The sequence below is a fragment of the Octopus bimaculoides genome, chromosome 4 (assembly GCF_001194135.2).
Source record: "Octopus bimaculoides isolate UCB-OBI-ISO-001 chromosome 4, ASM119413v2, whole genome shotgun sequence".
Taxonomy (NCBI): domain Eukaryota; kingdom Metazoa; phylum Mollusca; class Cephalopoda; order Octopoda; family Octopodidae; genus Octopus; species Octopus bimaculoides.
In genome coordinates this window covers 27,971,724-27,990,622 of record NC_068984.1, presented here as the reverse complement: position 1 = coordinate 27,990,622, position 18,899 = coordinate 27,971,724, and positions in this window count along the sequence as shown.

The window sequence follows — 18,899 nt, the reverse complement described above, 5'->3', positions numbered from 1 at the left end:
CTGGCAATGATCATGCTTGGACGGTGCTCTTAGTGATCCACTGGTACAGGTGCCATCACGATTTCACTTTTGCTTGCCCCAACAGGTCTTTGCAAGCTGAGTTTAATGTTCAATGAAAGAGACGTTGGCATGGGTGCCAGTCTACAAATTTAGTTCGATTTTTATTTCACTTGCCTCAACAGGTCTTTGCAAGCGGAGTTTAGTGTCCAATGAAGGACAGCCACCAACCAAATTGGAACACTGTGCCATTATTGAAGACTACTACAGCTTTGCTTAATAATTCAGTGAAGCATGAACTGGAAACTGGAATAGTTTCTGTTACTTTCCTCAAAGACATGAGGAGATTAGAGCAGAAGCCGTTAGCTAACAAACCATTCATTATGCAGAATACTTGTTGCTTACATCAGCAAACTGAACTGCATTTCCCCAAAATATCTCTTCTCCACTACAGAGACCAGGCCAAAGCTTCTTTGATATAATGTTGCTGATGGCATCAAAATTCTTGATCTCTAAGCTAGTTAGATGTTTATTTTGTGAAGACAGCCTGTTGGTAATTTACATTTTGCTGCTTATACAACTTTATAATACTTTGTGCCCATAATTAACAAGTTCTTTAACATGATTGCCAGTATAATATGTGAATGCAGTTCATGTCTATTTTACTTTTACTCATGGTAAATACAGTTACTATGTGCAACAAGAGTAGCAGGCAACAATTGAATCTACACAGAAATATACATGGCTAATTTGGTTTCTTTGTGATTTACTAATTAGCAATTTCACAGCTGGACTTATTCTCTTCAAATATTATAGATTTAATGTTATTGCATATTTATTTATTGTCTGAGAAAAATTATAAACAACAATCAGATTCATATTATTTTAACATCATCATTGATTAGTGGAGTGAGGTGGGGGATATAGATTATGAAAATGAAGAGAGTGCAGTTAATGTTTTATATAAGTTGCTATAGGTTCTTTATTGTATCGAATATCTGTGTAGGGAGAGAAGTTTTAAGGAATACAATACAATCGAAGGAAGAGAAGGAATCTAAAAAGTGATTAGTATATTGATGAAGAGTAATATTGTCAAAATGACAGAAGTAAATATGTTATATTAATTAGATTTCATTAGTTTCAGAAAATTCTAGACAACTAGAATAGAGTTAAAATAAAATGGAGGTAAGATTCAATTCATATTTAGAGAGCACACAAGCTCCTTCTCTTATTTTTCTTCTTTTTGTGATATATATATACATATATATATATATATATATATATATATATATATATATATATATAGATAGATAGATATATAAACTCCAGCAATTAGCTTTCCCATTTTGTGAGGAATATAAGGTCTACAAAAAAGATATTATCATGATGCAGCGTGGTGTCTCCAACTGTAGCTTGCTCGAAATCCAAAATTTCCTTGTTACATGTAACATTAGCAAATGAATGTGTGAAAAGCTGTACTTGTTGCTATTGTTGCTATTGTTGCTATTGTTATTGTTATTGTTGTGTGAATTTTCCACTAAACTCTTATTTGTATCAGAAACATCAAACACATCATTATATATTTTTTTCATGTTCATATTTTATTTATAATCTTATTCAGTTTTTGTGTTGCCTGTGCAAACGGTTTTATTTATTGAGTGGGTGTGTCAGCAATTTGTAATGAATGCTGGAGAGCAAAAAAGATGTTTTCTATATGCTTTTGTACCACAAATATATAAGAAACAAATGGATAAATGAAAAACCCTCTCATTCTTGAGTAATCACCTCATGCAATATCACACATAAATAGTAATCCAATTTTTATGAAACTTGACAAAATGTTATCCATAGACTGAGGTAAAGCCTTCCCCGCAAGGCAAGAAACAACAACTATATTTTTTAAGAATTAATTAATTAATTAATTAATAATAATAATAATAATAATAATAATAATAATAATAATGGTTTCAAATTTTGTCACAAGGCCAGCAATTTCAGGAGAGGTGGTTAGTCAATTTCATTGACCCCAATACTCAAATGGTACATATTTTATCAACAAAAGGATTAAAGATAAAGTTGGCTTTGACAAAATTTGAACTCAGAATGTAAAAATCGACAAAATGCTGCCAAGTATTTTGCCCAGCATGCTAACAATTCTGCCAACTGGTTGCCAAAATTGGGAAGGCAAAGATCCTGAACAAAATCAGGAAGGCAAAGATCCTGAATGAAAATGAGAAGGCAAAGATCCTCTGGGACTTTGACTTCTAGACAGATAAGGTGTAAGATCATGGAAGGCTGTATATAGTAGCCTTTAAGAGGGACAAGCAAGAGTGTCTAATGATTGATGTGGCAGTGTCAGGTGATCAACATATTGTTATGAAAGAAAGGGAACGGATTGATGAACATGGAGACCTGAAAATTGAGATAGCCAAAATATGGCAGCTGCAAGAGTCAAACATAGAGGTTGTTCTTGTTATTGGAGCATTGGGTCCAATACCACCCAGCCGGGACACTTTAGAAATACCCTACAATCTTGGTGTATTGTAAGCATTGAATTTACTGGGAACTGCATGCACACTTTATAAATTGTTGTCTGTCTGAGATCCTTGTTGTACACAATTTGGTACACACAATACCTTCAATCTACATCGCAATATTGGATACTGTGTGATGTCTTCAATAATAATAATAATAATGATAATGACAATACTGCTGATGGTGATGGTGATGATGACAATAATCCTTATCATCATCATCATGATTTAACATCTGTTTTTCCATGCTGGCATGGGTTGGATGGTTTGACTGAAAACTGGTAAGCTGGGGAGCTGCACTAGGTTCTGATCTGATTTGGCAAGTTTTCTATGGCTGGATGTCCTTCCAAATGCCAACCACTCCAAGAGTGAAGTGAATGTTTTTTACATGCCATCAGCATGGGTGCTATTGACCTGACACTAGCATCAGCCATGACTACGGTCTCATTTGGCTTGACAGATCTACACAAGCACAGTGTCTCTTCACAGGTGCATATCTTTTTGTGCTTTTTTATTGTTTTTATTTTTTTTATTGGGTCTTTTTCCATCTGGTTTTTCTTTAAGAATTTTGCTTATTCCTACCATCTTTATCTGTTCTCTCATCCTCCATATACAACTGTAGTGGTGCTATTCTGAAATTTGCGTGTGTATATAGAGGGGTGTTTCCTCATTGTTTAATTCACACTGCTGTTCTTGCAGTGGGCGACTTTCTTTGTTTATGCTGGTTTGGGCTGGGATGGGGGCTGGAGGGCAGTTCTTGCATCTCAAGATTTGCTGCTAACAATGAGGACAGAGAAATTGGTTTTTGCCTACACCAGAGTTGTGTTTAGTGTTGCATTCAGACTGGCAACCTCCATGATATATTCAGGTTATTGTTATTTTTGTTCTTGCTATGTAGAGTCTTTAAATGACTTTTACTGTGACATATGAAACAGCTAGGTTTCCTACCTTGAATGGTCTTGCAGGATCATTAGAACTCTTATGCCTATGCTGATTCCTACCTGACCACATGTCATCAAAAGTTATGGTGGAACTGACCTCCAGCTCGTAAAGTTCTTCTCTTCCCAAAATGCAAGCCTGTCTTGTTTAAGACATGTCTGCCCATGGCAATGACACATGATATCATATATCCCTACTCTTCTAATAAAAGAGATTTCACTTAAAATAGCGACCAAGGCATATTCCCTGTCGTCCTTGAATAGCAAAAAGGAATACTTTGTGACTTTGATAAAGCACAAGTATGTTACTTTCCTTCTTTTGTGCACATCTATGATGGGATGTGATAGAGTAGTGTCTTTCTCAGGATCATAATACCCCCAAGATTTCTTCCTTCAATAAAATGTTCCACATTGAAAGGTTCTTGTTCTGAGGCATTTGTGAAAGATAACATTTAAGGATTCTTATTTAAGTGTGTCTTGTTGTTGTTGACAAATGTGCTATTATGCTGTTTTTTGTACGTGGAGTATTATTTCTTCTCCTTTCTCCCAGTTGCTTGTGTGTTCATTAAACTTACTTTACACTTTGTTTCTTTCTACGTGGTGGTGGTTATCGTTGCTTTTACTTACTATAATCTCTTTCTTAGCATATCCAGAGGAAAAAGAAACCATTTTTATCTTAGCTCTTGATAGAAAAATAGTGATATTTTAAAAACTATTCTATATTGTCTAACCACATTGAGATTTAGGCATTCAAAAATGTTCAAAAAGTTCCCTGTGTGAAATAGAATGAAAACAAAAAATTAATTCCTTCAATTTCACTCGTAAAACATTGAGAATAATCACAGGAAAATTTTACAGGTCTTAAAACTGTCAGCAATAAATAATGATTATAACGATTGAGGCACAAGGCCAGCAATTTTGAAGAGGTAGCTTCAACCTCAGTAATTCACTGGAACTTTATTTTATTGACACTTTAAGGATGGGTAACGAAGTTGGCCATAGCAAGGTTTGAACTCAGAATGTAAAGAGCAAGAATAAATACTACAGAGCATTTTCTGTGACTGAATTCAAACAAATCACTTATAGAGTATTCCCCAAAGTTTCACAACGATCTGTCCGTACTTACAACTAGGTGTGCTAAGGTTGTGAGAGTTGAGTTTCTTTCAAGAGTACACAGTATTGTATGGGTATTAACGATGAAAAGATATTAAATATTGATTCTGTTTCTGTTATATTTGTACCCCAATAACTTAGGCACTTGTGACACATTGGGTTTCCTTAAGTCAAACTTAAATTAATTTTAGTTCTAATGATTGATCTCAACATCTATAATTTTTAAAGTTTTCCATGAGATCCCCATGCAATGTATGAATTTTTGTTTGACTGGAAGTTATGTCAATATATTACAGTTTTATTATTTTTTTGTTTATTTACATTCGTTATTTTACCTGAAAAAAGTCTTCCTTGTGGCATTTGTTGAATTAAAATGCATGTTTCTCTTGTCTTGCTCCAGTGAATAGCAGATTAAAAATAAAGTAAAGCAGATAGCTATTGGATTCTTTGGATTTAATAAGAGACAAATCAAATCGGATAGATTGCTAAAGTGTGATTTAACTTCAATTTAGGATTTCATTCCTTTCAATATATCAAAGTTATGATAGTTTCAATGCTCTATTACATACATTCATACATACATACATAAACTTATACTCACACATGAATAAACAAACACACATAGGCATGTACAGGTGAACTACACATACAAAACTTTGCATAGAGTAGAGTAATACATATAATTTTCCATTCGTTTATAGTTGTATATATGTTTGCGTGTGTGAGGGTATGAGTGTGTGTGTGTATGTTTGCATCTCTGTATGTGTGTGTGTGTATATATGTATATACACACACAGAGACATATACACACATGTATACAAACGTATATGGACATATATATTATAGCTACATATGTATATCATCAACATCATCATCATCTTCATCATCATGAGTGTATTTACTGATGTGTATGGAAATATATCTACAGTATTGACATAAAACAATTTATGTCTCTCTGTGCATATATATATATATATATATATATATATATATATATATATGTATACATACATACACACACACATATGTATGTATGTATGTGCGGTTGTGTGTATGTGTGTGTGTGTGTATACATGTATGCGTGTGTGTACTACACAAAAAATTCATTAAACTGCCTGTTTTAATCAAATTTTTGAAAGAGGCTTATTTTTAGTGACACTTCTCTGTTAAATGTACTTCAATTATTGATAACATGTATAAGAACACTTCAGGCTATATTATTTGCAGTTATTTAATTTCTTTCTTATTCTCTGATTTGTTGTTGAATTGAAATTAAATCAGATATACCACAGAAAATTCTGTTTCCTTCTATTTATAAATGATATCACTCATTCGTGAGCAGCAAACAAATAATCCACAGTTGGATAGTTTCATCAGAGCATGTCTGTACAATATATAATCTATATCATCATCATCATCATCATCATCATCATCACCATCTTCACCATAATTATGTCCACTTTTTAATGTGGGTATGGACTGAACATAAATTTCTTGAGGTTGTTTTATACAGCCAGATGCCATTCTTGACTCCAAGCATTACCTATTTTCATTAATTATTTTCATGTACTTTATTCCACTGGTCTTTGCAGATTGCACAACTTAGATACTCAGACACTTAACCCTTTCATTACCAACCCGGCCGAAACTGGCTCTGGCTCTGAGTACAAATGTCTTGTTTTCATAAGTTCTGAATTAAAATCTTCTACCAAACCTTACTCGCATTTAATGTTCCTAACACTAGCTGAATGATAACTAAATTATTTTACCAAATTCTTTGTTATATTTAAAGTAATTGAAAGAAATATGGAGCATCTCTACAGAAATACAGTAACTAAAGGGTTAAATTATTTTCAGCCAGAATTAGCTAAGCCATGACTAACCTAAACCCCCACCTAGAAAAGACATCTTATGATGTTTCATACTGGTTTCAAATTTTGGTACAAGGCCAGCAACTTCAGGGAAGGGGCAGGTCGATTACATTGACCCAGTGTTCAACTGTTACTTATTCTATCAACCCTGAGTGGATGAAAGTAAAGTCAACCTCAGCAGAATTTGAATTCAGAATGTGAAGACGAACAAAATGCCACAAAACATACCGTCTGGTATGCTAATGAGTCTGCCAGCCACTGCCTTAATGATGTTTTGTATTGCAGTCATACTTTGGACACCATATCCCATTTTAGTAAAGCATTATTTTTTACAGAGCTGTATCTGGGTGTTGGTGATTTATCTGGAATTTGTTAAAGATATACACCCAGGAACCATTTGAACGTTATAACATTTTTTCTTCCCTTGTGTACCTTGACATGATGTTAAAGTGAGCAGAGCTTGTTGAGGTGAGATAGATCTGTCTTATTGTTGTGATGTGATGCAACATAAAGGCTGTTTGCCAACATAATGTAGTAGTCCTGGATAGGACATGTATTACTGTTGTTTAGCCCCAGGAAACGTTTCCAGCTGGCTATACAACACAATATCTGTGTCTTTATATTTATGAACAGGGGTGCTCAGCACCCCCATCCAGCACACAGCAACATCTGTGTACTGGTTTCTGGGTTATTACCCTTTATCAGCACAGAGTAGATGCTTAGTTAGATGGTGCTGCTAAATTCTCATTCAAAAATATATAATTTTCAAAGTGACACACAGCCACTGATCTAATAAATGGAAACATTATTATTTCTAAATCTCTCACATTATGTTGGCAAATAGTCTTTACTTCAAAGTACTGTTACCGAATATCTCTCTTTAAGAGTTTTAGAAATAATGTTTCTATATATATATATATAATTCCCTTCACACCCATGCATCTCTTCCAGACATCAAATGGTTTCACAGATGTTCAAACTAAACACTAAATGAATCTCAACAAATTCATCAGATCTACAGGTACTCTAGTTTTATATTAGTGTGTTTACATCCCCATGACTTAGCAGTTCAGCAAAAGGCACTGATAGAATAAGTACCAAGATTACAAAATAAAAGTATTGGGGTTGGTTTGTTCAATTAAAATTCTTCAAGGTAGTGCCCTAGCATGGCCACAACCTAATAAGTAAAAGATAAAAGATAATTTATGAGAACATTTGTAAATATTTCAGAATGCTTCAAACAGCTGGAAAAGCAATTTTACATTGAACTGCTTTAATTATTTTACAATTAATATATGGTTTCTTAAATAAACAGAACTTCATAGAATAGGTATTAAAACAAAATTATAAATGTATTCTATCATTTGACACTACAGAGTTATTTTAATAGATATATTTTACCTTGTTAGAATAAAGTACATTTCAAAATATAACTTTCCTAATAATGAAATGCAATGCCTATAGCAAACTTTGAGTGCATTATGAATGGTTTACAAATTCTTCACATTGATAATCACCAGCTAATGCAAATGTTTATCTTTTACAAATTTTCAAATGATGAAATGACTGAAATAAACAAATAGAATGTTATCAATGAATTAAGCTTTATCAAAATAAATGTATATCCAGCAAATTTTAAATATCTAGATATAGATCAATATATCAGCATGTATCTAAATATATAAAAAAATTTTGGATCTGCTACAGGTCTTTCAATGTTTATCTAAAATACACTATTTCCAGTAAATCTTGTACGTACAATCACTTATATGCAGAGCTATACAGCTGTACTACTATTTGTTATGAGAAGTAGTCTGGACTATTTAGTTATAGTAGCACCACCATAAACTTTTTCATACAGTCTACCTTGGGAGAAATCAGGCAAGCTAAATGCATATTTTGATATATAATTAAGTATGTGTGTATATATTGCCGTTGTCATCTAAAAATCAACTGTGCTGGTGCCATGTAAAAGCATGTGGTACACTCTGTAAAGTGGTTAGCATTAGGAAGGGCATCCAAGACTAGAAACCATGCAAACTCAGACTGGAATCTGGTGCAGCCTTCCAGCTTGCCAGCCCTGGTCAAACTGTCCAACCCATGCCAGCATGGACAATGGACGTTAAATGATGAGGATGATAATGTACGTGTATCTCTGTGTGTGTTTGTTTGAGTTCATCTTTAATTCACGTTCTCTTATTTGTAAACAATGGCTTCCTGGCAATGTTATTTGCTTGTAATCCACTACAAAAGCATGTCTTGACATATTGCATTATCTTTGTAAACAAAAGGCTCTTTCATATGGTGTCATTTGTTTTCAGTTTTCTGTATAAACATTTCTAGCTGTTTGTTGTTTGGCAGAATGGAAGATTGTTATGCCATTGGGAAACTAGTGGGAGTTGGTATACGTAGGATATCTAGCTTCAGAAAACTCTGATCTGGCCCAACATACTTTAATGTGCCCTAGGCAAGCATGGAAAAGTAGGCATTAAAATAATGATAATCTTGATGAAGACAATAATATATTTGCATTCATTTACTTTTATGAGAACCAGTCAGTAGTGTCCATTTATTGCTATCTACATTAAACTGTCGAGAGTTAAATAACATGCTATGGCCAGAGTTTTGTGTAAATGATGGTGTCTGAACTGCCGACTACTCAATGCTAATTCTCAATTTATCCAGGTTTCATTTGTTTCTCAGCATGATATCAATCCTGAATACATCACTTATTTTAAAACTTTTTAACACTGCACATCCTTCAACTTAAGAAATGCTTTCACTACCACCTGATTAAATTATTTTCCTGCTTGAAGCTAAATCTGATATCAATTTGTTTTCCTATCAAATTCTTTTGTACTCTTATAGTGATAAAGAAACCAGAAGTAAAAGTTTCCCATATCTTAATTTTGGTTTACCATCATAAAAATAAAACTATATAAGTCATCTGTTTATAATGACTCCAACATATGTTAATTTCCAAGAGATAATCATAAGTACCAGTTGCACACTGGGAGTAATCCAACTGACTGGCCCCTCCTCCAAAATTCCAGGCCCTGTGCCTAGAGTAGAAAAGATTATGTGCAGGTAAATATATTTAGAAGAAGGGTGTAAGTTGACTGGATTTCCCATAGCATAAATGTATTTCTTGTATTCTAGATCATGGAAAGGCTGAAGCTAATGCTAGTTGAATATTATGACAGAAATGTCTGGTAGAGAACTATAAGATATAAATGAAATAAGTATTTGCATAGAATTTTATTGATTCAGTCATGGCTAACATAATTGAACTAACAATACAAGCAATTGAAGAAACCTTTGTTCATTCAGTTGATCAGGAAGAAAGAACAGCTAAATTTCCCAAACCTTATCATATTGGCCACTTTAAAATGGAAGGACATGTGAGAAAATGTAGTCCTAGATATATAAAAGAAACGAGGTGATTATGGTTGGTTATGGTCAGAACCCCTTTGATCATAGGTATGTTGACCCAAGAATGACCTAGCCTGGGGCTAAACTAACACTAGCAACAACTCTCCAACTAAAAATAATATAAAATGTTTTGAAATAAATTTTCAGAAATATAATTCAATATTCCGCAAATATTAGTCTTCAACATTTTAAAACTTATTGATATTACATTAGATATCAATAGCAGTAACATTAACAAGTAGCAAAAGTGATTTTTAAAAAATATTTAGATTTATCACTTCTTCAATATATTCTCTTTTAACAATTTATGCCAACTGATAAAGTTACTAAATTAACTTCACCCATATTTTGTTAGACATAGTATTCAGTATTTAAAATCAAATAAGCAAGAATTGTCTTTTCTTGATAAATCACAAGAATAAACTATTAGAAGAATATTTTCCCTCTCATTAATTTTCTATGTTAGAATTCAAGGAATTTGACTTTTGTTGCTTGTAAATAAGTTTATATTTCCTGGAAAGTTTTGAACTATATCGAAAGAAGAAAAGAATCTAAGTACATACCTTTAAAATTTTATGATAGTGCTTATGACAATCTTATCAAAGTCTCATTTAAAATGAGAAATTGTTAGTATTTTTGTACATTTCTGAGAAATGATTGATTATTCAATTGATTAAAGAGTTTGTTAAAAGACTTGTTTAGCCTCATGAAATATAATTATCATGTTATCTTCAAAATAAAATTTGAATATAAAAAAAATTAAAGATGAATATATAACATTGTTCTATGATTGTACCAACTATCTCCAGTTTAGTGACATTTAGTTGGAGACAACAGATAGTTTATACATTTCCGAGTATTTTTAATAACCATGTGACATATAGGCAAAGGCTTAAATTTATATGGATGAGATATAGAAAAAGGTCAATATGTAAATATTTCCATAAGGGATTGAAAATATGAAAATCACCCTAACTATGAAAGTTTGCCTTATTCTCAAAGTTTTTACAACTTTAAAGTGTAATCAATGGTTTGCACCAGTATTTTATAATCATCTCAAAAACGTTTAGAATGAAATTGAAAATATAATAGGGTACTGTTTCCATGTAAAAAGCACTGGTGTGTGTGCCACATAAAAAACACCCAGTACATTCTGTAAATTGGTTGGCATTAGGAACGGCATCCAGCTTCAGAAACCAAGCCAAAACAGACTATGGAACCCGGTGCCACTTTTTGTCAAGCTGTGTAACCCATGCCGGCATGGAAAACAAATGTTAACTGATGATGACGATGAAATACTGAACAAGAATTAGTCTTAATACTAAACAATGAGTCATGGCTTTCTGCATTCATCTTATATATCGTGTCTCTCACTTGTATGTAAAGAAATGAAAGAATCTATGCAAATATTTTTATAAAAGTGAATTAAGTTAGTCACTGAAAATAATTTTTATGTCCAGAGCCTGAAATCTAGCAGATAGATACAATGGCAGGATATTAAACAGTTGTTAGGTGATTGTTGCTATTTGTTAGATGGAAAATATTAGTAGAATAGCTATTTGAAGTTTGTAAATTAACAATTCTTTGGATGAAGGAGAGCAGTACAAACATGTTTCAGAATGTTCCTCTGTTTGATGAATGGATGAAGAAAGGTGCAGGAAATTGAAAGTACCTTTTCTTTCTGAATTAAAATCTCATCAATTTTTTAAAGTATTTCTTAAAGAGTATTGTTGGAATGGAGAAAGAATTTCCTGCTTCATGAAAAGCTGAATATGTGGCAGTTATGGTGTGGGTGATCAGGTCAAGTTTTCATTTCTTTCCTGTAGGATGATATAAGGAGAATTTTTGCCCAAAGCTAAAGATGACAAGGTATTTTAGATGCATTGTGCCTTCTTGAGTGGCTATCACCACCTTCTCTTTCCATTTCTCTGCAGTTTATTATTTCATACTTCTCTGCATATAATATCACACTGCATCTCTCTTTTATTTTTGGTTGGTTTGCATTGTAATGCCTGTTTATTATCTTAATTACAAAAGAATTAGCATTCAGCATTTAGTGTTGGCCCTCAACATTCTGAGTACAAATCCCACTGAAGAAATTTTTTTTTCTTTTTTGATTTCTTTCCGAATGATCAATCAAGTACCAGTCAAACCTATTAAAACTAACTACAGTCTTCCCTCCAAGGGCATGGCCTATCGTCAGAATAAGAAATCACTGATATTATTATTACTAATAATACTTGGATAGGAAATTTGCAGAATCAATACAAGGCTGGAAAAAGTCCTGTAAAATATTTAGCTACATCCCTTTAAATTATGAGTTCAGTTCATACTAGGGTCTTCTTTATTTTCCATATTTTGGGGTCAGAAGCAAGAGTGATAAAATTCTGAGCCAGTTCATCAGAAAATTCCCACCCCCAATAGGTTAATTTTTGCTAATGTTAAAAATTATTAATATAATTCTTATTGGATTGAGTGCCAGAAAATATAAATATCTTTTAGACAAACCAAAACTGTAGCAGAATTTCAGTTCTAAGCTATAATCATCTCATTTTGCTAATATTTCTAACAGTCATCCCTGCCCCACTCATGCATGTCATACAATTTGATTTATAATTTAAATCTGTGGCTTTGTGTGCCTATGTAACAAGTCATCATTATCATCTTTTCTTTGCATAAATGAATTCAGGATATTTTTTCATCTCATTCCATAAATATCTCTTTTCTTCACCTGACTCTCAGCTATCTTACCATTTGGTAATATTCTCTACTTAAAATTTCTAACCAATTTTCTGCATGAAGAACTTTGTTAGAATCAGTTTTATATCAATTGGTCTTAGACTTGATATAATCAGGTACTTAAGCCTAAGTTTCATTTCTTTAATTAAAAATATTTTAGTTTTTGTGTTTTATTCTTTAGTTTAGAACTGGCTGTGGTTTCATTATTTCATTAACTCATTCATTTCTTCCATTCTTTTGTTTTAGATGTTTTCTTCAACAGTCAATTAATGCATTATTTTTCAATTATCTCATTAGCTTACTGCTGATCAAAGACCATTTGAAAATATTATGCTTTTAGATCTGATGCACTTCATTGCACAAGCATACACTCAATAACAGTTAATAAAGAAAAGGAAAATGTTGAAATTATCAATGCTTTCTCTTCAATCTTTAGAAACTTCTCAGATTCAAATTTATTTTGGAATTTCAGGTATTTATTTTATTTGTTTTGTTTATTGAATCTTGATAGTTACCTCATTTCCTATGATTTATTCATGCATTCATATATGCCAGCAACAAATTCCAAACTCTAGCAGCTCATTACTTTCCTCTGAGGTAACATGCTATTATATGAATCAAATATAATGCCAGCCATAAGAAAGATTATCCTGATAAATATATACAAACTCTCTGGTATTTAACAATACTTGAAGGCATCTATATTTGATAAATGGGATATTGACAATACATTTTAATTAATAACTATTCATATTATTTATGATTAAGTTAGCTTCTTCAAGTCGTTGTGTAAATACTTGATTTGGAGTTCAACGCAACTGTAGGTGTTTTGCTATCTCAAGGTAAAATCCCCTCTTCAAAATCCTCATCTAAGTTTACCAAGGTTACATTTAATCTGCTGTGTGTATATATCTAAAGACCAGTATGTACTCGGACTATGAAATGTAATTAAAGACTATTCAGAGAATAACAATACTATATATATTGAGTAAATGAGCACATCATAGAGTTCTAAAGACTCTTCGAGCTTCCAGAGTAAAAGGCAACCTCGCTAATGCTGGTGCCATGATGGAAAAGCACTCAGAACACTGTGAAGTTAGTGGTTGGCAACAAGCAAAGATGATGTAGAGCAAAAGAACTCTTTAGACTTGTTTTCAACATGACAACCCCTATAGTGTTGATGCAATATTAAAATGAACTCAGTAATTGCATCAAGACGAAACCTAGCTGAAAATTGAATGTTTGAGAGCAAGACATGATTTTCTGACTTGTCTAGGAAGGCAGGAAATCTTGAAAACTCATTCAACTCATAATAACACAGGAAACAGACATAGAATGATGATGAAGAAGAGGAGGAGAAAGCAAGTGTTCATATTTACATTGTTTGAAATTTCTTTTAAATTTCAGCATGGCAGAATAGCTGTGAGTTTAAGATGCTGAATTACTAATCACATGATTAAGAGTCCATGCCTCACTTTTCTGAGCTTCAGGGTTTTATACATAGCATTTCTTGCCTTACTAGTTGGATGGGCACCGAACTATCAAATCAAATATTCCCAACACATTTATGAAAATCACCTGAACCATGCTACAATGACAATTTATTTGCAACATGAAAAGTGGTAATGCAGTGAGAGTGTATTTGTTCTCAAGGTGTGGAAGAACACAAGTGGCTTGTTGTTAGTTTGATATTAATTCTAGGTTTAGTGATGCAGGAAAATAGAACACAAAATGAGTACATTATTTACATTATTTACATTTTATGGATATTTGTATTCATCTTGTTTGTTGTTAACACAACGTTTTGGCTTATATGCTCTATAAAATGGGAAGCAGTGAGATGTCTGCAAGAAGTCCTCATAGAATAGTTCTTTTGCTCCTTTGTCAACCATGATTGTGGTGCATATGCTTAGATTAAGCTCCTACAGCTATGTTTCCCTATAACTAGTTATGGTTGATTATTCTGACCGACAATCTCTGTCTATCTCAGTTGCTTTAGTTATCTATTTCCTTGCCAACAATATGTCTATTTTGCCCACATCAAACATGTTAACCGTTCAGAAGAACTTGTATGTATGACTTGTATGTATTCTTCTTTACTGTGATGAATCTAAGACTATCATCCATTAAACTTCTTATACATAGCACACATCTATTCACCTCTGCTCTAACATCTCTACAATCTCAAAAGACAAACTTTTCATCATAACAATTTTGTTGATATTATGAAAGATTAACATTTTTAAGTTTCTTTTAAAAGCTAAAGTATGTTTCTAATTAAACATAATCTGATAAGCAGTAAGAGATATGATATAGATAGCAATACTCATTAGACTTCAGTAACAATTAATGTTTCAGCTTTAAGTCTGGCAGTATTCAAACAAAATTACTCTCCAGGCTTTAATTTTTTACATTAATTCCTGCCAATTATCTGTAGTGATCAGAATAATCATTAGCCTACAGGTAGTTAAAGTTTCTGCAATAAAAAAAACAAAAAAAACAAATGTGAGCCATTCTTTCTATTGCATGAGCCAAATTTTAGGAAAGATCACCTAATATGCCATCTAAATAACAAAAAGTTTTAAATATTTAACTGTATGTCAAATATGCCATATTCTCTAACATATTAGTTATCTGGTTACCCTTCTGTACTCCACAATAAATTATCATACATAGTTCTATTGTCACCCTACCTTTGTTCATCACTCTCTATTTCCTCCCCATGCACCCCTAACCTCCATCTCTGTCCTTGTATGTCTCTTTCTCCCTTACTTCTCCTTTATCCATCTGTCTCACACATCATCTCTCTGTTTTTCATCTATAGTTTTAGTACATTGCTGCTCTTCATTTTTACTATGATGCTGCTTACTACACAATCCTTCTTGAATCATTTGTTATTTTTCTCAACTTTTCTCCCAAATTCATATTTACCATTGGCCACGACTCTGACCTCATTCCCTGTTTGCTATATTCCACTCAACCACTCTGTCTAATCATCTGGCACTCTAGTTTCACACTATTATAAACTTACCCAGTCACCCTTTCCAATCCTCTCTCTCTATTCCCTCCACTTTTCTTTTATTTCTTTTATTTTATTTATTTCAGTCATTTGACTGTGGCCGTGCTGGAGCGCCGCCTTTAGTCAAACAAATCGACAACAGTACGTATTCTTTGTAAGCCCAGTACTTATTCTATCGGTCTCTTTTGGCGAACCGCTAAGTTACAGGGACGTGAACACACCAACATCGGTTGTCAAGCAATGGTGGGGGGGGGGACAAACACGGACACACAAACACACACACATATATATATATGTGTGTGTATATATATATATACGATGGGCTTCTTTCAGTTTCCGTTTACCAAATCCACTCACAAGGCTTTGGTCAGCCCGAGGCTATAGTTGAAGACACTTGCCCAAGGTGCCACGCAGGGGGACTGAACCTAGAATCATGTTTTTGGTAAACAAGCTACTTACCACACAGCCACTCCTGCACCTCTGCTCACTGTCTTGTATATTGTGGGTGTGCACTGACAACCTCATCACCTCCATATTATGTCCCTTTTGAGCTACTCCACCCACTCTTACCTAATATAAGGTAGCTATCTATCTCCTTTATAGCAAGACATCTATTCCTGTCCCTCTATCATACTTTATTCTCTCAACATCTGGTATAAGCCACCTTCTTCTCTACTACGTTCCCATTTAGTCAAGTGAGGATAATTGTCTTATGAGTCCCTTGGTGACCTCACTGGTATCGATTTAACAAAGAAAGTACCCAACACATTCTGTAAAGTGGTTGGCATTAGGAAGAGTATTCAGCAGTTAGAAACTCCGGGTGAAATGCTTCACAGCATTTCGTCTGTCTTTATGTTCAGAGTTCAAATTCCGCTGAGGTCGAATTTGCCTTTCATCCTTTCGGGTTCGATAAATTAAGTACCAGGTATGCACTGGGGTCGATGTAATCGACTTAATCCCTTTGTCTGTCCTTGTTTGTCCCCTCTATGTTTAGCCCCTTGTAGGCAATAAAGAAATAAGAAACCATGCTAAAGCAGACATTGGAGGTTGACACAATCCTCCAGTTTATTGGATTCTGGTGAACTGCGCAGCCATTGCTAGAATGGAAGATGGACATTCAATGATGATGATAATGAATATGAGGATGACAACAACGATGACGACAATAACGATGACGACAATGACGACAATGACAATGACGATGAAGATGATTACGATGATGATTATGATGTTGATCATGATGATATATAGTACATGTGCATGTGTACATGTGGTTCACAGATATTTTCATACACCTACAAACTCCAATAAAGATATAATGCAAGAAATCTGACTGAATAAATTAAGTTACATATATACATATAAATAACACATCATAGGTAATTAAACTTTCAATTTCAATGCAGTTATTGTTTCCAAATAAATTCACTATATATTAATAAATATAAAGAAAAACTAAAACGTCATCTAGCAGTTTATTTGTGCAATCTGCCTCTGTTTAAGGAATAATCTTTTAAAACATCATTTCTACATCACCATATTTTTTATTCCAATTTCTCTTTCCAACATCACATTTTCTAGTTGCAAATATGTATTTCAAGAATTGCCTTCAACAAAACTCTTTAATTTAGCTGTTGTCACCATTTTTACATACATTAAGAAGCTTTTATTTTTCAGAAATATCTCATAGCATTTGTTCTGTTAGCCACTCAGTTTGTCACATACCGGATGCAGTTTGTTTTATCTTCTAAATATTCTTTTGCATTTGGCATACATACATACACAAACTCACAAATAAAAACATATCTATCTATCTATCTATCTATCTATCTATCTATCTATCTATCTATCTATCTAGCTAGCTAGCTAGCTAGCTATCTAACTATTTATCTATCAGTCAATATCTCTGTCTCTTTCTGTCTATGTGTGTATGTATGTGTGTGTTTGTATGTGTGCACCTGTGTGTGTGTGTGTATACCCACAGACACACACATATATGTGCATAAATATACAAATCATTATCACCCATCATCAACATTTAACGTCTGTCTTCCATGCTGGTATGGGTTGAAATAGCTTGGCAGGAACTGACAAGGCCAGGAGCCACACCAGATTTTATAGTCTGTTTTGGCTTGGTTTCTATGGCTCAATGCCCTTCCTGAGACCAACCTCTACACAGAGAGTACTGGGTGCTTAACAAATTCATGGCTGCATGGTAAAGTGTTTGTTTCCCAACCATAGATGTCTAAAAATCCTAAGAAAAACCATAACTTAAATAAAAGGGCTTTACCATTTTGTCAGTGTCTAGCTTTAATTCTGCTAAAGTATAAAAGAATGTTTTAATTAATTCCCAAGAATGCATGCATATATAAACTCATACATTCATAGATATATACATGTATGTATACATAAATACATACAAGTTTGCTTTTCAATATTTGTACGTAGTTGATGAATTTATTACAAATGTTTGGTTTTATAGATGGAAGCCTTTCATTTGCTAACTCTTACTTGTTTCTTAAGTTTAGGGATCACTTTTCCATTCAACTTTGAAGGCACAAAACCAACAGATGATTTGTTGATAGGAGAAATGACAACATCAGCTCAGTTAACTCAGTAAATTTTAGGCAACTGCTAATTTAAGCAAACACACTGACATGCACATGCCATACATAGATATATGTGTATAGGCATGTATATATGTATTGACAACTATATTTATCTATATATCTATCTGTCTGTCTATCTATCTATCTATCTATCTATCTATCTATCTATCTATCTATCTATCTATCTATCTATCTATTTATCTATTTATCTATCTATTTATCTACACACACACACACACACACATATATATATACATATATATACACACTTTCTTCTAGCAGCTTGCTAGAATAAGAATAGCCTGGGCAAAGTTTAGAGAGCTCTTACCCCTGCTGGCGACAAAGGGACTCTCACTCAGAGTAAAAGGCAGACTGTATGACGCATGCGTACGAACGGCCATGCTACATGGCAGTGAAACATGGGCTGTAACTGCTGAGGACATACGTAAGCTCGCAAGGAATGAAGCCAGTATGCTCCGTTGGATGTGTAATGTCAATGTGAATACCCGTCAGAGTGTAAGTATCTTGAGAGAAAAGCTGAACATTAGAAGCATCAGTTGTGGTGTGCAAGAGAGACGATTGCGCTGGTATGGACATGTGGTGAAAATGGATGAGGATAGCTGCGTGAAAAAGTGCCACACCCTAAC